Raw genomic sequence first — 6,838 nt, 5'->3', positions numbered from 1 at the left:
AGTTTCAGGGTGAGATGTGGGACCTAAGCCTGAGATTAAAGAGAAATTCTGCCTCCAAGAGTAGATGAGCACTTGCTGACGCTCCCTTCTCCCACTCCTCAGTGGGGTCTGCTGCGATTCAGGCACAGCAAAGCCATGCAAAGGGCCCTCCTGCCTGACAAAGGAAGACTGTGACCATGTCACATGAGGCATGCTGGAGGGTGGGCCAGGCCTGAAGCTCAGGCTTGTCATGTGCAAAGCAGTGGGGGCTGCAGAGGGGCGAGGGGGGTTGTGGCACTGAGGGGTGACAGCCTGTGTGTCCATTCAGACAGCTGTGGGGCTCCGCAGGTCCCTGGGAGGAGTGCACTGCCTGGGATCCGGTGATTTAAGTGATTACAGAGAGGCTCAGTCGGGAATTTTTTGTTGTAGGAAAACTTTGGTTTTTACACGCTGAAGAAATCCTCTTCACTTGGGTTACAGCTTCTGCTTAGCTCCACCTGCAAGTCCATAAAGGCACTTGAAACTTCCCGGTATTTTGATACTCAGCTCAGGCCCCATAAACACTCACTAGACCTACACCACAGCTCTGGCTGAGAGACTGCCAAAGCTTTTAAAACTTTATAAAGTTATAAACATATATAAACTATATATGTACACTGGAAACAATCCAGATATGAGAAGCATCTGAGAGGGCATGTGGTAAACACAAAGTCAGTTACTTTTTTATTACATAAAAGCTACAGGTTTGCCTCAGAACTGCAAAGCTCTGACCACAACGAATTTGGAAAGCAGGCTGGCGTGGCTTAAGGCAGACCTGTTTCTGTGCTGGAGAAGTGCTTTCACAGGTATTTGGGGAATTTGAGGGAGAGGCAGAAGAGTATTCCCTGTTAGCTAAAAGTGGCTCCATGTACCTGGGTGCCTTATGCAACCAACTTCACTAAGTGTACAAAATATGCAGCTATCATCCAGGGCACCAAGTGGATCTGAGCAGAGTCCATGGATTCCCATTTTCTTCTGCCATGCTTAATGTCTTCGATTTATAGGTTTTTTTCCACTTACACATTTATATTCTGCAGCTGCTTGTAAACCCACGAGGTGTACCCAGTTCAAGCCTCCTTCTCCATAAAAAGCATTCATAAAAATGTAGCCATGGGCCCTTGTCCACATAAAAGTCATTTCAGCCGTTGGTGCCTCTGTTGTTGCTGAACTACTCACTGACCTTTTAGCCTTCTGCACCACATTTCAGACAAGCAGTGTGTTTATGTAATAAATCTTCACACTTATTCAGGACTTAAAGCCAGGTCCCACCAATAAACAACGGGCCTTGACTGACTCAGGTTGAGACTGGTGGTGTAATGGAAAGACATTTTAGTAAGCTGAGAAAACCCCAGCGGGGCCATCAGGGCTGAGTGTTTGTACTGAAGGGAGTCCACACAAAGCTGTAGATGTGTGCTATGAGCAGGGTCTGCAGAGACAACTCCGCAACCACTTGCAGCCACTCCGTGGCACCAAAGAGGAACTTTGCTAGTAAGTAGGTAAGAAAGGAGCTAGAAACTGTTTTCAAAAGAAAAATAATCTTTACTCAAGAGGCGTCTTGCTCTTCCTCCAGAAGGAAGAAGACTCAGTGCTGGGTTGGCCTAAGGACCCAGGCTGGGTTGCAGTCCGCCTGGAGCGTGCAGTAAAGGAGCACACGACCCTAGTCAGGAGCTTCTTACAGACCTGTACTTGTCACGATTTGAAGGTTTGGTTTTAAAATAATATTTGTGCTTTCAGATAAACTTCTCATCTTCTTGCTTCTCTGAAAGGATTAAGCGGGGAATGAGCTCCACAGCCAAGAGACTTCAGAGGGAAACAGGACCTGAGGGCTGGGAAGGGCTGCGGCCCAGTACAAGGGCTGGGACAGGGTATGGGGCTCTGCCAGCTGGCTCAGTCATCTGGGAATATGTTTCAGAGATCCTGAGCCAGAAAGAGTAACCACCTGGTCTTCACATACCCCCTCCTTTTGCCTTTTCGGTGGGGTTAGGGCCCTGTTGAAGCACTTGAGACAGAGGGGTGTCAGCACAGAGTGGGCCGAGCAACGTGCCATCGGAGGGCAGCATTGCTCAGACGCAAAGCTGGGCGCCTTTCAGCCATGTCCTGCAGACATCCATGGAAGGGCTCCTGCTTCTCTGAGGAGCTCTGCACACTCCCTCTGGCTTACAGGGCCCACGGCCCCTTCCACAGGCCCCAGACACTGCGGGAGAGCCAGGTTCATGGGGGGAACCGCTGAGCCCACTGCCGGTGTTATGTGCTCACCAGTCCCCTGGCAAACTCTCCTGTCCTTGAGCTGTCCTCCTGTCCTCTCCTGTTCTCCTGTTGTCTTGCCCTTGTCCTTTCTTTTGTCTTCAAGTGTCTTCAAAAGATAATTACAAGGAGTTGGGGCCATTTGCTCAAGTTACTTTTAATCCCCACGGCGGTTGTAATGAAGTGTATGCTGCACATCCATTTTACTAAAGTAGTGCATAAGGACACACTTGACTTGCTTTCCCTCTGGAGATGAGAAAGGATAGATCGTTAAGAAAACAGGTTTGCTACCTTATTGGAGCCTTCAAATGGATTCCCCAGTCTGACTCCTTTGCAAGAGCTGCAGACTGAGTCTTTGAGGCCTACCGAGATCTTTGCTAAAGAGCTTTAAAATGCCTCCTTTCCTCCAGTTAGTGCTGACCCCAGCATCGTCACAGAATTTATCTCAAAGCAAGCAGGCTGCTTTGGTTACCTCCACAAGAACACCAGTAAAGGCGTGCTAGTGAATGGGAGAAACGTCCATTAGAGGAAACGAGGTAGAAACACCCCTTACCAAGGAGCAAACACCTTTCTGAAGTTTTCTGCTTTGTAACTCTGGCAGGTGCCATTCCCTCATGGTTCAGGCAGGGATTGGGGATTTGGGTGTTTGCGTGCTGGCTGGCCTGCCTCATGCTGAGTGCCCGAGGTACTGGTAAGAGGACAGACATTTTCATGTTCAAATCCTCTTTTCCCAGTTCTTGGTACACAGAAGTTGCAGCACATAAGCATATACATGTTCATTTATTATTTCCTGAAAAATGGGCTTCTCGGAGCTGCTCTCCATGGAAGCGCTGTCCTGCGGTCTCTCACAGAGGAACCGACGACAGGGATTTAAATCAAGCCCTTCCTGTGTGTCAGAAGAGTACATAACTCCCCAGCCAGAGTGCATTTTGAAGCTGAGATTACATTGGAGCTTTCAAGCTAGATATATTTTATATAAAGTAATTATGCAGTCTTGTGTTTAAGATAACCACTTAAGTTTCAGTCTTTGATCTAGGAAATGCTTATTTCCCAAAGTGGAACAGTGTCAATAGGAGAGATTCATACCTCAAATAGCTTTATTGCTTCAGGGCTGGGGTGCTGTCCTGCGAGACCGAAAACAGGGCTGTTCCGTTCCAAGTGATCTACCTAAACATTGCAGTTTGTGAATAAAAGTCAGATGTGAAAACAGGGGAAGTTGCCATCAGCAGTTTTGTAACAATTTAGACTTGCATCTTCTCTGCTTTTTTTTTTTTTTTAAAGAATTTACCAAAATGATTTGTTTTCAATCCAAATAAAATGCAGGGTTTTTTTCTTTGTCACAGAACACACAAAATTATATGTGGTCTGCATCAATTTGATTTTTCCCCTTCTTCTTTTATTTTGGTTCACCTGGTAAATAATATTCTTAAATATGATTAGAGGTGTCTATGCAAAGATTCATTGAGCAGAAACCTGTTCATACTTTCACAAAGCTTTGGTCACTGGACTTGGCATTGTCTGTGAAAGCTTTGATTGACATCACAACATTATGATGCATTTTTGTCCATGGTGACTGATCCAACATCCTTTGCTAGGAGGGGAGGGAATTATGTTGCTTTTTCATCTCTACAGAGGGATACAGACACCAGGAAGGGATAGGGATAAACTTCCAATATTCTTTAATAATTTGCCTCTGCGTTATCTTGGAATCCTTCATTTCTTCCCTCAAGTTTCTTCATGTCAGGACTCACTAGGTTGAAAGTATTAGGTTAAAGGTAACTGGGGACTGAAGCTCTCGCTTATAGGATCAGGGGCATCACCTTAACATGAAAGCACCCCACCACTGATAAGATTTCGCATCACTGTTCTGCAATTCAAGGGAACTTTGAAGTCCACATATGTAAATGACCAGCGTAAACTCTGAATGACCACTAAAAATAAACCCATTTGCTATTTATTGTTTTATAGCACTACTGAATATGCTAGTTACTTCAGAGATGTGAAAAGAGAAGACCTCATCCGTAGTTGCCGCTGCAGAGGATTTGCAGACAAAGGAGTCAGCGTGCACTGGTACGATGTTTGTTATAATCATACTACAACTCTACTACATTTTCATAGTAAGGAAAATATATTCTCCTTTAGGAATTACTGGGTTCAATCCTTTACCCTACGTTAAACAGGTAGTAGCTCAGACTAAATGATTTTAGTGGTCCTTCATCCCTTAAAAACGTTAACTGAATCTACTGTTCTGAGTTAAAAAAAATGCCATTGCTGTATTAAAGCATTAGGGTGTTTCACAAAAAAACTTTTGAACCCTTGATTATAATGAAGAGCTCATTCAGAAAACAGAAAGATAGTTAATTTTGCAGTGAGAGTAAAACACATTCTCTGAATTCCCCAGAGAAGATTTTTCTGTGGTAATCTTGGCCAGGTGAGACCGCAGGAGGAACAGCAAGCAGAAAGTGATTGCTGTGATGTTTAGACTTGTGGTTTGCTGCTTTGCAAAGTGCCACATAAACTGACTGACAAAAGTATTTATTTTCAATTAGGCGTCACTGATGAAGCATCTGTACTTCTCTGAGAGCTTGCAGTGCGCTCCTATGCTGCATTGTTATGTTCTGCCATCGTTATTTCAGAAGTCGGTGCCGATTTCTTCTCCACATTCCCCTATGGCAGCCTTAAATGCCTTTAATTTGCCATGACGCAAGATAGGTATCAGTCTATTTTCTTTCCTTTCTCACTGTATCTCAACTTGAACTGAGCTTTTAGTGGGCTCACCCCATGCTTCCCTTAGTATCACATTTAAGGCGTCCAGATGGGGTGACAGAATGGAATAAGACACCAGCCCTCCATCTGTTAGAAAAAAAAGAAAAAAAAAAAAGAAATGAAATACAAGGTTTTATTGTTCTTTAAGTAAGAACAGATACAGTCTGTATGTCAAGGCCAAACTATATGCTATTAAATCTATCCTTTGAAGTCTTCCATTGGGCTGACCAAGGACAGATGGTAAACTGTTATCATTTGATATGGGATTAGGTCAAGTCGAAGTTCAAGTTTGAAGGTAACAGTGAGAGTCTCAGTTCAGCTGTCAAATGTATTAGTTTATATAATGAATAGCACATAGTCAGCATCTCTGCTACTGTTCTGCTAGTTTAGAAATTGGGAGATTTATTTAGCCACAGATCTCCACACTCTTTAGAAATCTAAAATGGCAACACATATCTGTTATAACTTAGTAGCTGAATATCAATACAATCTTTATTCTTTTGGAGAAGAAAAGAGTTTAGGTCTAGGATGTCCTGGCCTAAAATACAATGCAATTTATTTTTTTTTTTTTATCTGGCTCATACATTTTCATTACTTGCCTTTGTGTTTCTATTTTCTTTGCATATGTACCAAACCCATAATATTCTCATTGGAGGAACCGATTACTAGGATCAGATGTAGGGAAGGCTGTAGCAGCATTTCATTTCTTACACTTTATTTTCACACCCAAATAATGAATGAAGACCATTGACCGTGAAGCTGAAATGCTGCATACATGTCAGGCTGTCTATTCTTTAAATTTGGCAGAGGAAATGAACTTGCCTCAAAAAAAATCTAACCAAACATGTTTAGAAACAGCTTTCGCAGAACTGGCTGATGTTTGCCATATGACACATGCAATGGACATTAGACATAATTTGGAAGCAAGCAAGCAGTTAAGCGTATGCTGGTGGAAAAGCCGAGACAAAACGAACTTTCAAGATCTGGTCATAATCTTACACAATAATCCTGGGGCAGCCTCATGGCTTCGTAATGTGCGCTGCTTAGATGAGTTAAGGACTGATGGGATGAGCCTTGTGCTGGCAAAGTTAGAGCTAAAGATGCTCAAAATACCTTCCTAGGGAACAGCCCTACCTATTTTTTTTTTTTATAAACACCTCTAGAAGAAATTCAGTGAAAGTGAAACTCTTCTCTGTTAGGTGTGTTAAGGCAGAAAAGAGGAGCAATAGTCATGAACCCTGACAGTGTGAGGTGCTGCACAGTCACGGAAGGAAAAAGTGCTATCGCAGCACAGGGACTGCGTTTCAGGTATATGAGTCAAGAAACTAAAACAATCTAAGGTTTTTCTGATACCGTTCACTATATTATGGGCACACATTGACTCCTCCATATGACATTTGTTCTTTTATGTACTTATTACATATGTTAATGTGTCATGTGAATAAGTAAATATTGCCAGAAAAACAGGACTTTTGAAGTTGTGACACTTAGTGCTTCATCACTTGACATTCAACAGCTCTTTTTAAATTTTTACAGTTGGGATGATGTGTAGCTGACTGTAGCGTTATACTGTGTTAGTAACACATCCAAACTAAAAAAAGAGACAACCCTAGAACTGTTTCTGGTTTGCTCTCAGCTCAAAGAGGTTTCTGTCTAAAGGCTCAGGACTCAATTCCCATTTGAACAGATTTTTAAGCTTGGCTGGAGGTGGTGGCAAAGTCACTTCATACCATTTTTCCTGTCTCCTGGACCTGGTCTGGCTGAAACTACTGTTGCAAAAAGCCTGTGGGCTTCCTCCTGTCACAAGGAA

Source organism: Egretta garzetta, unplaced genomic scaffold (assembly GCF_000687185.1).
Source record: "Egretta garzetta isolate BGI_Z169 unplaced genomic scaffold, ASM68718v1 scaffold206, whole genome shotgun sequence".
In the NCBI taxonomy this organism is placed as follows: domain Eukaryota; kingdom Metazoa; phylum Chordata; class Aves; order Pelecaniformes; family Ardeidae; genus Egretta; species Egretta garzetta.
This window is presented reverse-complemented; position numbering follows the sequence as displayed.